The 17,659-nt window shown below is 39.0% G+C and overlaps 1 long non-coding RNA gene across 1 annotated transcript in view; it reads left to right on the forward strand.

The window, feature by feature from the left end:
- Positions 1–580: 580 nt before the first annotated feature.
- The window catches only part of LOC129023796 (uncharacterized), a 49,604-nt gene continuing 32,525 nt past the window's right edge, over positions 581–17,659 (forward strand). The window contains exons 1-2 of the long non-coding RNA XR_008496928.1: positions 581–794; positions 14,162–14,293. This is a non-coding gene — a long non-coding RNA (uncharacterized LOC129023796). The remainder of the gene's footprint in view (positions 795–14,161; positions 14,294–17,659) is intronic.

The following is a 17,659-nucleotide window of genomic DNA, read 5'->3' on the forward strand; positions in this document are numbered from 1 at the left end:
TCCATTCATGAGGGCAAAGCTCTCATGGCCTAAGAAACTTTCAAAGGCCAAACATCTTAATACTGTTGCATTGGGGATTATGTTTCAACATAAATTTTGGAGGGCACACAAACATTCAAACCATAGCAATGCCCAAAGTCACATAATTAGAAAGTGACATAACCAGAATTAAAATCCAAGTCATTTTTTTTCTCCAAAGTTCATATACTTAGCCTCTGTAAGTATACTCTGTAAGTATACTGTAAGACACGGCCTCCTATGAACCAAAACAATACGCAGTGTATTTTCAATCTTCAAAGGAAACTTGTCTGAAATTATGGGAAACTTCTTAGTCCTGGTGATAGTTGCAGGAGGCAGCTAAGGGAGGATCCCTGGAGAATCTCCGACCCACCCCACAAGTGTTTACATCAGATGCTTTTATGCACATGAGAGAACCTGCCCAGGCCCTTGTCTGGACATGCCCGCAATGGACTGCGGGCTGGCCTGTGCACTGGAAGAATGGGGTGAGCCACTGGGGATTCGTTCCTTATGCAGTGGGGAGGAGCGTGGCCTCTTCAGGTTGTGTGTGTGGTGGCCTGGCATTCAATCTGTGAGGTGGACGGCGTGTTGGAAGGACCCGTTTTGGTTTCTTTTTGCTCAGAGCTTTCTTTTAATAAATTCCGCTCTCCTCACCTTTCAATGTGTCCGTATGCCTAATTTTTCCTGGTCTTGTGACAAGAACCTGGATTTTAGCTGAACTAAAGAGCAAAAGATCCCGGATCATTTTGGTGGCCCATACTGGTACATGAGGAAAGGTGAGTAAAATACAGACCAAAAAATGTTTGTCCCTTTTGTTTCTGAGACTTTTTGTCCTTGGACTTCTTTTGAGGGTAAACTGTGCCCCACCTCGTTGCTCTCAGGGGTCAGCAGTGTCAGTCTCGGTCCAATCCAGATTTTCTATGGCATTTTCCTTCTTTTTTTGAGACTGTACTGGCACCTATCCTTTCTTTCACAATATTGGGGGTGTTTCACCCCCACCCCAATGGCTGCAGGCATGACTCCCTGCTCCCCTCCCCTCCCAGGTGGGGCTGGAGCACATGCCCCAAGGCCCCCACGTGGCAGGCTGGCCAGTGTTCCCCACCACACGTCCATGATGTCTTCCCCTCACCTGGCCTCCCCTCCCCTAGCTGAGGGGTCCAGCTCTGTCTGAGCCCCAGGGAAGAAACAGCAATTAAGTTTCTCTCCCTGTTGGAAGAAACCATTTACATAAGAACCATTTACATAAGAACAAGCAGTTCTTTCCCCAGGCATCTTTCTGATATGATTTGGCTGTGCCCCACCCAAATCTCATCTTGAATTGTAGTTCCCATAATACCCAAGTGTTGTGGGTGGGACCCTGTGGGAGATAATTGAATCATGAGGGCAGTTTCTCCCATACTGGTCTCGTGGTAGTAAATAAGTCTCACAAGATCTGATGGTTTTAATGGTTTTAAAAGGGGAAACCCCTTTCACTTGATTCTCATTTTCTCTTGCTGCCACCATGTAAGAGGTGCTTTTCACTTTCTGCCATGATTGTAAGGCCTCCCCAACCACATAGAACTGTGAATCCATTAAGCCTATTTTTCTTCCCAGTCTTGGATATGTCTTTATCAGCAGTGTGGAAACAGACTAATACACTTTCCAACTCTGCACTTTAAGCTGTTTTTTTCTTTTCTCCACTAGGCCAGGCATTAACTTTTATGTGAGAGGCTTTTTTATTTTCCTTTTAGAAGACGTTTGACTAGGCCAGGACCCCAACTATCACTGTTTATATTCTCTGTAAAGTTTTAATTTTTTTTTTAAAAAAAGGATTTTTGAGGTTGGTCTTAAGCTATACTCAATCTGGTGTGTTTTGCATGTTTTTCTTTATGGTTCTGTCAGAAAGAGAGATATCTTAGGATGGGATGTAGGCCTAATATAGGTCCACTGTTCAAGCCCAGCAAACTGGTCAGTGGCAAACTTTGCTGAAGGCCTCCATCTTGTTTTAAATTATTGGGAGTGTGACCTGTAACCACATGGCAATGCTTTGTTTCAGCCTCCACCATTTACAATGGTGGCCCAGGTTCAATCCTGGCTTAGGGAATGAGTCCTTTCTGGTTTGATATCTGTGTGACCTTTGCCATTTGTTGATTCTCTTCCGCTCCATGAACCACCTTGTAGTTTCCTTTCTTGGAGTAGTTGGGAGGTTACCTTCGGTAAAGTTCAAAAGCCAGAAATATTGGCCGCTTGGCATGGCTAAAGTCGGGTAATAAGGGACTTAAAAGGATTCTCTTAAGGAGCGCTCAGCTTAATTAAAAGTGGATATCCAAGTTAAGGGTATATTTAAAAGGACTTTATGGTTTTCTCTTCTTGGATCTTGTTTTGCTGGGAAAAGGTTTTTTTCTCAGTCGACTGAACTCCATTTTGCCTTGCCACTCTTACTGAATGCATGAGAGGTTCTAAGATAATTTCTGATGGCCTGGGACTCTTTGGGAAAAACAGAAAAGGTACCACAGATTCAATTTTTGGAGACACCTGTTTTCCTTGTGGAGTGCCAGGAATTAGAGGTGTATAGATCCCTCTCAAAACCTGTTTTTGTCTTCCAGCTACACTTGTTTATTAGACCCTAGAAACTACATGCTTTCCTAGCCTTGCTCTTAAAGGGCTCCACCCAGAAGCCAATAATGCAATTAGGAGGTTGGCAAAGGAAAAATTTTATAGCTACTGGATCTTCTTCTGCCTGTCTGTGTGGTTATACATGTGTTGTGTGTGTGATGTCTATAAAAAAGAGCTCTAATTAATTGACTTAAAGAAGGATAAGCACTTGGATGAAATATTTTTTAAAGGGAAGATAAAAGCTATGGTACTTTTTAGTTCATGTGACTTTAATCTTTCAGAAATAAAAACAGCCTTAAAGATTATTGGTAAAATGCAGATGTTGTCAAAATGTAAATTTTTGCCTAGGTGTATCACATTTATTGACTTGTGTATGTTAAACCATCACCATCCCTGCATCTCTGGTATGAAACCCAGTTAACGATGGTGGATTATCTTTTTGATATGTTGTTGGATTCAGTTAGCTAGTATTTTGTTAGGGATTTAGTGTCTATGTTCATCAGGGATATCAATCTGCAGTTTTCTTTTTTGGTTATGTCCTTTCCTGGTTTTGGTATTAGGGTTATGCTGGCTTCATAGAATGAATTAGTAAGGGTTCCCTCTTACTCTATCTTGTGGAATTGTGTCAAAAGGATTGGTACCAATTCTTCTTTGAATGTCTGGTAGAATTCTGCTGTGAATCTGTCTGGTCCTGGACTTTTTTTGTTGATAATTGTTTAATTACCATTCCAATCTTGCTGCATGTTATTGTTGTGTTCAGGGTATCTAATTCTTCCTGATTTAAGCTAGGAGGGTTGTATTTTTCCAGGAATGTATCCATCTCTTCTAGGTTTTCAAGTTTATGTGTGTAAAGGTGTTCATAGTAGCCTTGGATGATCTTTTAGATTTCTGTGGTGTCAGTTGTAATGGCTCCCATTTCATTTATTATTGAGGTTATTTGGATTTTCTCTCTTCTTTTCTTGATTAAGCTTGCTAATTGTCTATCAATTTTATTTATCTGTTCAAAGAATGAGCCTTTTGTTTCATTAATCTTTTGGGGGTTTTTTGTTTGTTTCAATTTCATTTAGTTTTGCTCTGATTTGTTTATTTCCTTTATTCTGCTAGGTTTGGGTTTGGTTTGTTCTTGTTTCTCTAGATCCTTGAGGTGTGACCTTAGAATGTCAGTTTGTGCTCTTTCAGTCTTTTTGATGCAGGCATTTATAGCTATGAACTTTCCTCTTAGCACCACCTTTGGTGGATCCCAAAAGTTTCGATAGGTTGTGTCACTATTGTCGTTCAGTTCGAAGAATTTTTTAGTTTGCATCTTGATTTTGTTTTTGACCCAGTGATCATTCAGGAGCAGGTTATTTAATTTCCATGTATTTGCATGGTTTTGAAGGTTCCTTTTGGAGTTGATTTCCAGTTTTATTCCACTGTGCTCTGAGAGAGTGCTTGGCATAATTTCAATTTTCTTAAATCTATTAGGCTCATTTTGTAGCCTATCGTATGGTCTATCTTGGAGAAAGTTCCATGTGCTGTTGAATAGAATGTGTATTCTGCTGTTATTGGATAAAATGTTCTGTATATATTTGTTACGTCCATTTGTTCCAAGGTATAGTTTAAACCCATTGTTTCTTTATTGATTTTCTGTCTTGATGACCTGCCTAGTGCTGTCAGTGGGGTATTGAAATTCCCCACTATTAATCTGTTGCTGTCTATCTCATTTCTTAGGTCTACTAGTAATTGTTTTATAAATTTGGGAGCTCCAGTGTTAGGTGCATATATGTTTAGGATTATGATATTTTCCTGTTGGACAAGGCCTTTTACCATTATATAATATCCCTTCTTGTCCTTTTTAACTGCTGTTACTTTGAAGTTTGTTTTGTCTGAAATAAGAATAGCTACTCCTGCTTGCTTTTAAAGTCCATTTGCATGAAATGCCTTTTTTCCACCCCTCATCCTGGGTTGTAAATTCCCCTTTTCCTTGTTATATTTGAAGTTGAGCCCAATCTCTCTCCCCAAATGCAAAACCCCATTACAGTGGTCCCTATACCTATTGCAACAGTTCTGACTATAGTCTGCCTCACTGTTCTTTAATAAGTGTCATGAATGATTTTTATTTAACAATAATAAAATAATACAACATAATAATATATTTTATCTTTAGAATGTGCTAAAAACTTTATATACTTAACTCCTTTAATCTTCACCTTCATCCAGTAGGATAGTCATTATTGTTAGTTATCCCCACTACCCAGATAAGGAAGCTGAGGCACTGAGCTTTTAGGTACCTCACCTGGGTCACATAGCTAACAATAACAACAACAAAACCTCAAATGGACGTCTGCCAAGGCTCAATGCTATGCCTTCAAAACATTAAGCCAGGTGTTATTCAGACATAAAATAATCAGAAATGGAGGTTCCACCCATAGATATTCAACAAGTTCAAACAAACAGCTGCACTGAACCATTTTTACCTCTAAAAGTGTGGATCACAGGGGCATCTGAACCCTGCATTTCAAGTACAGTTTACAAATGATTTCACCAAGGGTTTTCTAATCTGAATAAAGGAAGACAAGGAAGTTGGGATGAAACACAAAACTTAAATTTAGTAAAAGGGCCACAAAAGGATGCTGTTGAATCCCTGTGGGGTTTTTTTATGGGTGTCTGAAAATGGGAAGGAGATAGAAGGCAGAAGGGAGCTCTGTGTGTGATATAAATGACCACAACTCAATGTTTAGGAAGACATTCTAAAGGGAGAAATTTCCTCCTGTAGGACAAAAGAAGATAACAATAATAGCAAACATTAATTGAGTGCTTACTGCATGCCAGGCACCAAGCACGGTTCTAAGTGTTGTTGTTTTTTAATCATTACATGATTTGGTCTGATTTGATCTTCACAACAACTCTATAAGGCATATTTTGAGAAACTAGCCCTGTCTTGTATGGAGAAACACAATGTAAGCTCAAAGGGAACTAATCTGAAAGGACAACTGCTGCATTTACACAAAACAATATTAGGAAAATAAAGATTAATGGCTCTTGCCTATAGATTTCTATTTGTACAATTGCAGGAGAAAAGGGTTTTAAAATTTACCCAAATAAAACTGTACCTATTAGTTTGCAGTTAATTATTGAAAATGAAAGACGATTATATCACACTCTTCCCCAACTCTTCAAATTGGATAGCATTTCTATAAAATGAGTGTTTAGATATTTCTAAAATAAAAACAATACAATAGAGGAACAACAAAGAAAAACAACTCAAGGTATCTGAATTGTTTCCAGATAAATTAATGTGTTCAGAAATATTCAAGCAAATATTGAAAATAATTCAGGCAGAGAGAGAGAGAGAAATTATATATTTTCTTCTTATAACTATAAATGTGTTATATATGTATAGTGTAGGAGTCCAGAATATGCCACCCCAAAATATGCCTCTTTGGCATAAGGATTATTTTCAGTTTATTATTCTAAGAAACTACAGACACAGGAGAAGCTCTAAAAACAGAGAAGTTACCCTTTTGTAACAGAAATTCACATCTATTAAAAAAAAACTCCATTTGTAAGGGTGTCTCCCACTCCATACCAGAAAGAGAGGGCTTACTCTAAATCACTAGAAACTCTTATCAGTGGAGAAGGTACCTACTTAAATTTGCATAACAACTGTTACCCTTGTTTACCATGTTTTTTCTACTCACATTCCCGTAACTGCTTCCCCTCCACACCCTTCTTTCTTTGTTTCAACTGAAGATAGTATTTAAGCCTGAATTCAAAGCCATTTTTCTGAGATTTACTTTTTGCTCTCAGTATCTCCCAATGTATACGTAAGACATACATGTTAATAAACTTTTTTGTTTTTCTCTTGTTAATCTGTCTTTTGTTACGGGGTGGGGGGGGGGGGTGTCTATCCCAACTAAGAACTATGAAGCATAGTGGTAAAAAATATTTTTTTCCTCCCCTACAATAAAATGATCTCTTTAGGTTACATTGAAAAACTGAGGTGAAGAGATATTCTTCCCATATTAAATCAATCACCATAGACACTCAAAAGAAAGAAAATATAAAGGAAGAAAGTTTTATTTTTAATGAAATAAGGAAGGAGCCACACAACAAACTATACCAAAAAGAATATGTTGGAGCTCAAAAACTGATACCCCAAAATATGACATTTGGTCATGGTGAACTGAAGAAGCTTTAAGGTCCCTCTGACTTTCTTCACTCCCTGTAATAGTCTCTCTTAAAGCATAGGATATGCCGGGCACGGTGGCTCACGCCTGTAATCCCAGCACTTTGGGAGGCCGAGGCAGGCGGATCACTTGAGGTCGGGAGTTCAAGAACAGCCCGATCAACGTGAAGAAACCCCGTCTCTACTAAAAATATGAAATTAGCCGGGCGTGTAGGCGCATGCCTGTAATCATAGCTACTTGGGAGGCTGAGCCAGGAGAATCACTTGAACCTGGGAGGCGGAGGTTGTGGTGAGCCAAGATCGTGCCATTGCACTCCAGCCTGGGCAACAAGAGTGAAACTCCATCTCAAAAAAAAAAAAAAGCATAGGATAAAGTTGTTCTCTGAAGTTCCTTTATCTGCCTTAAGTCTGAATTCACCAAGGAAAACAATGGATTTTTCTTCCCCTCCCTGTTATCTCATTACCTATTGCAGAAAAGAAGACCAAGAATGTAACCACACCTGAACAGAGAGAACCACTTACCAGGTTATCTCTGTTCCCCAACCATTCGTTCTCTCTAGTAATCCTTTACTGCTCCTCAATAGAATTTCTCTTGTTTTGCAAGGATCCAAGCTCCCATTCTTTCTGTAACTTTAAGATGGCATATAAGGGCCTGATGTGGTGGCTGACCCCTGTAATCTCAGCACTTTGGGAGGTAGATTTTGCTTAAGGCCAGTTCAAGACCAGCCTGGGCAACATAGTCTGACCCTATCTCTACAAAAAAGATAAAAGAAATAGCCAGGCATGGTGGCATGTGCCTGTAGTCTCAGCTACCTGGGAGGCTGAGCAGGAGGATAGCTTAACCTACAAGTTGGAGGCTATAATGAGCTATGATCATGTCACTGCATTACAGTCTGAGTGACAGAGCAAAACCCCATCTCTAAAAATAAATGAATACATTTTAAAAGATGTTATATAAGCTTCTATACTTCACTGGGGGATTGGATCTTCATTCTGAAGGCTCCCTTGTATACACGTTAAATAAATATATATACCTATTCTCCTATTAATCAATATGCCTTATGCCAGTGAATTTTAGGGAACCTTCAGTGGGCCAAGGGCCTTGCCCCCTACAAATACCAGCCAAATGCAGTGGAACTGAAACCTAAACAGGGATAGATTCCAAGATAGACCTAAAATTCTCCACATATTAAAGAGTATTGTTAAGTATCAATGATATGCCATATACCAAGAAATATTCTAAGTGTGAACTAATTTAATCCTGATGACCCTGTGAGATAGGTAATATTATTTTCCCTATTTACAAGCAATGAAACAGAGGCATAGAGAAGGTAAGTAACTTGCCCAAGATCACAAAACTACTGGTTATTAAAACTGAAGTTTGAACTCTGGAACCTGAGTAGAGCACAGAGCTCTCCAAAAAGAAGTGGCAGAAAAATCCCTCACTTAACAAAGAAAGTTCTGATATAAGGCTGGGCTGGACCGAGAGTGCCTCCTTGAAGCCACTCCAACACAGAGCGGCAAGGGAGGCAGCCTTGAACAAAAAAAGTCCGAGAAAAAACAGGTGCTCAGCATGGCAGAAAGAGGCTGGGGGTGGGGGAAGGCAACAAATTTGTAGCTGTTAATCTTTGTCAGGAGAAGAAGAGCAAGTGCCAAGTCGTCACTCAAGAAGCCTGTGGCACATGGGGCTTTACTGCAAGACTATCAGGCCAGTCTTGTCAGACTGTAGTGCAAAATCCATGTAAACCATCTCTGAGACTCTTGATTTAAATCCAAGCAAGCTGAAACCTCATGTTCCCTTAACCACACAATTTTTTTTTTTTAGCAAATAAATGATCTATAACAAATGTCTTCCAGAATATTTTGAAGATAGTTTTTATAACATTAGGCTGAGGATGGATTACTGACAATTCATAGAGTTGGTTTGGCCTTAGAAAATAAGGTGGTAGGGAGAGAAAACAGTAGAGGGATCCCTCCTTCACTCCTTTAGCCAAAATAAATTCCAAAGATGTGAAATGTTTAAATATAACGAAATGAAATTTTTAAAACCCTAGAAGATACCATGAGAGATTTTAAACGATAAATTTAGGATGTTTGATCAAAAAAGCTTAGAGACCTCTACAATGTCAGTTAAAAAGAAAAGCATATGCCCCCTTCCCCAGTGCATCTGTTTCTTTAGTGTATTTATTATACATATATATAAAATATATGAAACATGGATTTATTTATACAATTATAAATAGTCACTCACCACACTCTAACATTTATGTATCTATATACAGCTATATAGATATAAAGATATAGATAGATATAAATGTAATCCTCACAACTCTAAGAGGCACATGTTTAGAAACAAGCTGCTCTGTCTTTAAAGAGTTAATGTGTAATAATGCTAAACTACAAATAATGCTTCATTTCATCCTATATAATGTATATATAGTCATGCATCACTTAATGAGGAGGATATGTTCTGAGAAATGCATTGTTAGGCAATTTTGTTGTTGTGCAAACATCAGAGAGTGCACTTACACAAACCTAGATGGGATAGCCTAATAGACACCTAGGCTATATGGTCTAGCCTGTTGCTTCTAGGCTATGAACCTATACAGTACATTACTTTAGTGAATACTGTAGGAAATTGCTACAAAATGGTAAACATTTGTGTATCTAAACCTAGAAAAGGTACAGTAAAAATATGGTATTATAATATTATGGGATCATCATCAATATATGCAAAACTGTTGTTGCCTGAAATGTTATGTTGTACATAACTGTATATATGTATATATACAGTCCTCCCTCAGTGTCCGTGGGAGATTGGCTCCAGGACTTCCTTTAAATACCAAAATTCATGGATGCTCAAGTCCCTGATGTAAAATGCCTTAGTATTTATGTGTAACCTATGCACATCTCCCCATATACTTTAAATCATCTGTAGATTGTTTATAATACCTAATATAATGTGCTATAAAAACAGTTGTTTTACTATATTGCTTATAAAATAATGACAAGAAAACATGTCTTTACGGACCCAATTAAAAAAAAATTATATCTGTGGTTGTTTGAATTCATGGGTGCATTACCCACAGATACAGAGGGCTGACCTTACATAAAAAATGAACATAATATATGTAATCTTAGGGTGAGGTCAACCAGCATTTACAATTTTAGGCATAAATCCATGTTTCAAATAGTCTTCTTGATAATCTTGAATATTTTAGGCCAACTTCTTATCAGATCTGATGAGACTGTATGTATTTTTCACCCTGCAGTACAGTTGAACAGAAATGAAGACAGCATCAAAGGGCCAAGAACAGGAGGACAAACCATATCCTTGTAAGATTCTCTGGCTGGCATGCTATTATTCATGTAGTGGACACCACTATTGTGTTACAATGTTGCTGACATGGCCTCAGTGACTGTGAGGACTCCCTAACATTCCCTGTGTCACTGAGTTACTCTTTCCAGTCTCAAATTGCAGACCCCCATGATGGAATCTGAATTACTGGTATATGCCTGGCTACCATAGGGCAGAGAGAGGGAGGACAATTTCAACTTTCTAAATGCAAGACAAGGCTCCATACGAAATGAGAGAATCCCAACAATAGGAAGGAATTGGGTGCTATACGGCTGTGACAATGAACATTGTCCACTATTGCATGTCTCAGCAATTCATAGTGGCTGAGAGCATGGGCACAGAGTCAATAGACTGAGATCAAAACTGTCATTTGCTAGTCCCGTGACATGACTGCTCTTAATAGGGTTCCATCAGAGAATTAAGCACTAACACTCCAAAACAATTGTTCTATACAATGCATTAATTTATTTCCTATGTTACCAGAATGGTGTTAGTTATATGTTCTTGGAAGAATTGAGAAAATAGTCACTCCAGTCATTTTCTATAGGGCTTAATTATCTCACTGAACCTCTTATGAGAGAAGCTGCAAGCTTAGATAAATTATTTACTTTTTCTATGCCCGTTTTCTCTTTTAATTTCTAAAGTATAGACAAAAATTGTACCTTGTTCATAATTTTTAAAGATAATGTAATGAGCTAAAACATGTAAAGAACCTAGAATAATGCAAGGCACAATAGTAAATGCCATTTCTATCAATATCATATCCATATTTATATTTTTCACTTCTACCTGTAGCATGGGTGCTCAGTAAATAGTTGAGGAATGAATGGATATATGCCTGGGTGAATATGAACAGTAGTGGTGTGCAGAGCAAATTGGTGAGACAGGAAGCAGAAAGGCTGTTTGGAACCTACTTGAATAATACCACAAAAAGGTAAGTAAAGAGGTTTTGAAACAGGGAGACAGAGAGATTATTTCACACGTCTCAGAATCTGATAGGGTGTGGGGAGTGGAAATAACACAAACTTATGAGCTTGGGTAACTGAGTAAATGGATGGTGGTGTCATTCACAGAAAGAAAAAAAAAACTTCCAGAGAGGTGATGAGCTGAGTTTGGAACATTCAGGTAACTAACCTTATAAGCAGTGTGAAAGAGGGGATATTTATTCAAAAAGATTTTTGTTACCTTTTTCCATTTATCTTTTTAACTTTTTTACTTTGTTTAAATCCAAAGGACCTTCCAAGCAGGACTGCATTCAAACCATTCCAAGAAGAGTGCCATATTTGGTGGTTGGGTTGTATGGTTGCAAGTCAAAGAAACAACTGTTATTAGCTTAGGAAGAAGAAGTAGAAGGGTGCAGGAATTTATTGTGGTAATATAGGGGAATACTGTGGAAATAATTGGAAAGAATACGTTAAAACCTCAGAAAGAGTATAGTTGGGAAAGAAAGCCATCAAGTACCCAGAAAGGGCTCCATCATAGGGTTTTCTTTCTTGTGTTGGCCTCCTTATTCTCTCTCTGCAGACCTGTTATTTCTGCTACACAGTCCACATGCTGAGAGGTGGCCATGCGACTTGTGGCAGATATCAGTGTTCTGCCCAAATACCTTCCAATTCCAATTTGTCTTTTTTGTGGATCCCCTAGCTTTGGTATGTTTTTGAGGTAGAAGATCAGAGGACTTATTTCCTAGTCCCAACCAGATGAAACAAAGAAACTTGCTGGAACCAACAAATGGTGCTGAAAGCAACCTCTAATTGCCCTCATTGCTCATTAGCATAAGACACTCCCATAACCACCATGACAGTTTACAAATGCCATGGCAATGACCCAGATGTTACCACCCCTTTCAATGGCAACTACCTGGAAGTTAATGCTCCTTTTCTAGAGATTTTGGCATAGACCACCCCTTAATTTACATGTAGATATAAATACAGCTAGCCAATAGCCCATAAAAGTAGATATAAATACAGCTAGCCAATAGCCCATAAGTGCCAACTCTGGGCACACTGCCTATGCATTAGTCCTGTTCCACAGAAAGCAGTACTGGTTCAGTAAAAGGTGCTGTCTTTCACTGCTGGTTCATTATTGAATTCTTTCTTGAGAAAAGCCAAGAACCCTCCTAAGCTAAGCCCCAAATTTGAGGGCTAGCCCACCTGCATCCCTTTCCCTCCCCTCCCCAGTATACATTTTGTACACTGGCTCAAAGGGTGAATTTAATTTCCAGTCTCAGTGGTAGCTAATTTGAACTTGATTTGAAATTGATTGTTTTCAAGCAGATACTAGTATGTATGCATTTATTCATAGACAGGCACTGAGTCTCATTTTTCTTCTGCTTTCTCTGCTAATCTGTTTATGAAATGTGATTTTCAGCAACCATGTACATACATGCAATGTATTAGTCTGTTTTCACACTGCTGTAAAGAACTACCTGAGATTGGGTAATTTATAAAGGAAAGAGGTTTAATTGGCTCACAGTTCTGCATGGTTGGAGAGGCCTCAGGAAACACAATCATGGCAGAAGGCGAATGGGAAGCAAGACACATCTTACGTGGCAGCAGGACAGAGAGAGTGATGGAGGAAACTGCCGAATACTTTTAAACCATCAGATCTAATAGGAACTCCCTCATTATCATGAGAACTGCATGGGGGAAACTGCCCCCATGATCCAATTACCTCCCACCAGGTCCCTCTCTTGACACATGGGGATTACAATTAGAGGTGAGATTTGGGTGGGGACACAAAGCAAAACCATATCATGCAATGAGATGAAATGGAATTTGTTTATTTCAATATCCATTTAATTTTTTTTTTTTTTTTGAGACATAGTCTTCCTTTGTCGCCCAGGCTAGAGTGCAATGGCACAATCTCAGCTTACTGCAACCTCTGCCTCCCAGGTTCAAGGGATTCTCCTGCCTCAGCCTCCCAAGTAGCTGGGACTACAGGTGTGTGCCACCATGCCCAGCTAATTTTTGTATTTTTAGTAGAGACGGGGTTTCATCATGTTGGCCAGGCTGGTCTCGAACTCCTGACCTCAGGTGATCCACCCGCCTCAGCCTCTCAAAGTGCTGAGATTACAGGCGTGAGCCACTGCGTTCGGCCTAACTTTTCTTTTTAAATAACATTTATTTTCTCTTTTAGGGCATAGGAATTGTAGTTCACACCTACAATTCTGTTTAGAGGACTGCCAAGAGAGTCTTGGAGTCCCATTTGCTGGGATGTAGCAGAGATGAAAGTGCCTGGGGATTTACATTCCCCCACCACCCCCAAGGCAGTCCTTAGTCAATGATAATCGCTGAAAGCATAGGCATGCCCTGTTTGCTTGTCTCTAATCAGAAAAACTCCAAAATGTAACTCACACTCCAGGGTTCCGTTACAGGATAAAATTGAGTAATCCAACCTTCTATGGAGCTTTTGCTTCCTCCTTTATCCTGCCTTGTTTCCATTAGTGCCTTACTGATTTTTCCTGTGAGCACTTAATGATTTGATTGCAGTCGTATCCTCATCTCAGGGTCAGCTTCATGGGAACCCAACTGTTATGGCTTGAATTGCATCCCTCAGTAAAGATATGTTGGAAATAAAGTCCTTGCAGATGTAATTAGTTAAGACGAGGCAATTAGGGTGGACTCTATTCTAATATGACTGCTATCTTTATAAAAAGGGGAAATTTGGATATGGAGGCAGACATGCACAGAGGGAAGATATACAAGGCGAAGATGGCCCTGTAACTAGAGTACTGCATCCACGAGTTAAGGAATGACAACAACTGCTGGCAAACACCAGAAGCTAGGAGAAGCAAGGAAGGATGAGAGAAAACTCAGACAGAGCAGGGCCATGACTTTAGACTTCTGGCTTCCAGAACTGTGAGAGAATAAATTTCTATTGTTTTAAGCCACCAAGCTTTTGGTACTTTTCTTACAGCAGCCCTAGGAACCTAATGCATTAATTAACAACAGCCTTGTGCCCAAGATTTTACACCTTTTCTCTTTCAGAGCTCAGTACAGACTGACACAAGATTATCTTAGCTCCTATTCCAGATTCTCAGAGTATAGATTCTGACTGGATTACCCTGGTCCTTGAAGTATACCTAGGAGATGGAATAACATTGTATAAGCATCCATGTTGTCATTAAGAGGAAAGAGTTTCCATTAAAACAGGTAATTTTTTGTTCCATGGGCTGCAAAGAGATCTTTAAAATGGCCACCACTACAAAAAGATTTCTCAGAATGGAATTTTCTGAGAAAAATTGTACAGTCCTAATGCCAAACTAGCATGTATCCAACAAGAAATGATGAAGAAGTTTGATTACTTTTTCAAATTTGGATGATGTTATAAATGTATAGGGTTTCCAAAACATGCGATTTGAAAAAGCTTCAAAGTTGATTAGTGTTGCCATTTTGACTTCCTGATTTGGCTTCTGAATGGTAACAATGCATGCTACAGAATAATGTTAATTCAGAATGAACAACAAATCTTGCTGTGCAGCGAAACATGAAGTCAATTTATGTCAAATGTTGTTGCACAGGGATTGAAAATAAACAGAAATCTGACCAGTATATCTATGAATTTACTTAGCAGAACAGTATTTTATCTTTTAAGCCAATTCTAAAAGGGAAAAGAAAAGAGATAGAGTTTCCTTTTCTTTTTTCTTATGATTCAAGCTAGAAGCAGAACATTTTGTACACTGGCTCAGAGGGTGAATTTCATTTCCACTCTCAGCAGCAGCCAATTTGAACCTGATTCGAAGTTGATTGTTTTCAAGCAGTTCCTAGTATATATGCATTTATTAATAGACGAGCACTGAGTCTTATTTTTCTTCTACTTCCTCTACTAATCCAGTTATGAAATGTGATTTTCAGCAACCCTGAACATACATGCAATAAGATGAAATATAATTTGCTTATTTCAATATCCATCCAACTTTTCTTTTTAAATAACATTTATTTTCTCTTTTAAGACAAGAATTTCGAAGAAGGGAACCTGCATACTTGAAGTTTCTTTGTGAGTGGAAGTAGTGGCTTTCCACTATCTATATATTTGTATATACAAATTTTTGATGATCATTGTCAGTTACCCAGAAATAGACCGCGAGATGAGGATTCAGGTGCAAGTTGTTTATGAAGGAAGTACTGCCAGGAGAATCTTGTAAAAGAGTGAGAAAAACAGGAGAGGAAAGAGGAAGAAGCAAGCAAGTGTGTGGTTTTAGGCCAGGTCCTTACCTCAGCCTAATCCTGCGTAAATCACAGCTCAGAGTTGGAGCTGTTTCAAGGAAAGTAGCTGGGCTTTATAACTCCTGCACCAGCCAGTTCTGGAATAAGAGTCACTGGCTTTAGGGTAGGGGTAAAAGGGCGGTTTGTCAACTCTCAGGCACTTCAAACTTTTTGCTGTTGAGGCAAAGCAAACCCAGTAGCCCAAGAGTGGGCCTTCAAAGAGAAACACAGGTGTGCGATTTCAAGGAAAAACACACAGTAACTGGAAAAACGATGCTCTGAAATGCTAAAAGAGACTCAGCAGTATACTTAGTGACATCCCTATGCCAGGTACCTTCCAATTGATTTCATTAGGATAGAAAGTACAGCTTTTTGGTTTACCTTCTCCCCAAGCTTAGACAGCCTGCTTTAGCCTTCTGCACCACAGCCCCCACACTTAGCCCAAACTCCTGGGTTACCACATCTCAGCCTGGACTTCAATGTCCTTGGTCCTCAGTAATCTGGCAGGGTGGATCCAGTATAGACTATTTTTTCCTTTTTAACTTGAAATCTGATTGACTTGTGACCCTTGCTTAATTGAAGGCAAAACTTTATCTTTGATAATACTGCAAAATTGAACTTGCCAAAATTATTATTTTAGACAATATGTTTTAAACATCAGGAAAAATTTAAAGTCTATTTATTAAGCCTTTCACTATGCATTCAGAAATTTCCACTAATGATACCATATTTCCTCAAGTCTCTCTGCCACGACCCTCATATATGTATTCATTTCTGACGATATCTGAAAAAAATATATAGGTCTGCTTCTACAGCAACCTTCCCCATAGGCTGCTACAATCAAAAACAATAATCTAGGTGGGCTATAAACACTGCACCTCACCATCACAGTGTCCAAGTAGAATTGTTATAACTTGGCAAGATGAACCCAAGTTTTGTCCTCAGCTCCTCCTTTCTTTCTAGGATTTATACATGCTTGGGAATGTCTGGAATCCTGAGGAGGCAGTCAGAGAAATATCTCCTTATATGAGAGTTTGATTTGCCTCCTGGGAAGGACTTTCCATGAGGGAAAAAGAGTCATATGGATAGAACATGGCCAAGGGCAGTGGACAGGATCTGAGGGAAAAGGACAATCTTATCACAATCCAATAATAAAATCATATTGTTGGTATCTTTTGTGACTGTCTTCTTTAGCTTAACATTGTTTGTGACAGTTGGATATAGCCATTCTCCCTTCGTTTTCCTTTCTATACTTTCTGGATGCAACACAATTTGTTTGTCTAGTGTACCATTGAGTACATGTAGATTGTTTCCGAAAACAAAGTCAGTTATTTCAGTCCTGACTCAGTCCTCCAGTCCAGCTCCCAGGAACTCATGCCTGAGCCTCATTATGAGGAGGCACTATTACAGGAGAAAGAAAGAGTTAATATGTAAGGACATTGGTGTGATAAGACATCAACCATGTTAGTTCCAGCATTTTTGTTGGTGATGCCAGATAGCAGGCATTGCTGGCTTATTTCTTCTAGCAATCCTAGGCGCTCTTTCTGTCACAATTTATAATGTGTTTATCTAAATCCACCCCCTTTAACCTAGGAGACAAAATATGTTGTGTTCAGAAAATACTCACTAAATCACAGTCCAAGATTGAGGGCCCTGAGGCAGCACCTCACAAGGATGCTATTAGAGGAGGCCTCAGTGATTTTGAAGATGAGGGCTGGGCACAGCCACCTCTGCTCAGACTTTGTGGGCATGTCAGTGGCAGCAGGAGCAGCAGGTCTGTGTGAGTATGCACTGCTGGTTACCACCTTGTGCCTCATTCAACTGCTTGGAAAAAAAATAAAGGGAGATGGAGTCAAGGGTAATAAGAAAAATACACAAAGTTTATAAAGTAATTATATATCAAACACTTGTTTAAAACTAGTAGGATACCTGAGTTCTGTTATTTTTACCACCTGTGTTAATAATAATAATCAAACAATGCCTACACCTAAGTACCCTACTATGGTCCCCCTTGCCATCACATTCTTCTCTCGTTCTCCCAGTGACAACCATGGTCTAGCCATCTGTGATGATTATTTTCTTCATTTTCTTTACAGATTTTCAACCTGAGTATGGATTCCTACATGACATAGTTTGGCTTGCCTTGCTTTTGAACTTTGACATGAATAAAATCATATTGTTGGTGTCTTTTGTGACTGTCTTCTTTAGCTTAACAGTGCTTGTGACAGTTGGATATAGCCATTCTCCCCGGTTTTCCTTTTTGTATTTTCTGGATGCAACACAATTTGTTTGTCTGGTGTACTATTGAGTACA

The sequence above is a fragment of the Pongo pygmaeus genome, chromosome X (assembly GCF_028885625.2).
Source record: "Pongo pygmaeus isolate AG05252 chromosome X, NHGRI_mPonPyg2-v2.0_pri, whole genome shotgun sequence".
Taxonomy (NCBI): domain Eukaryota; kingdom Metazoa; phylum Chordata; class Mammalia; order Primates; family Hominidae; genus Pongo; species Pongo pygmaeus.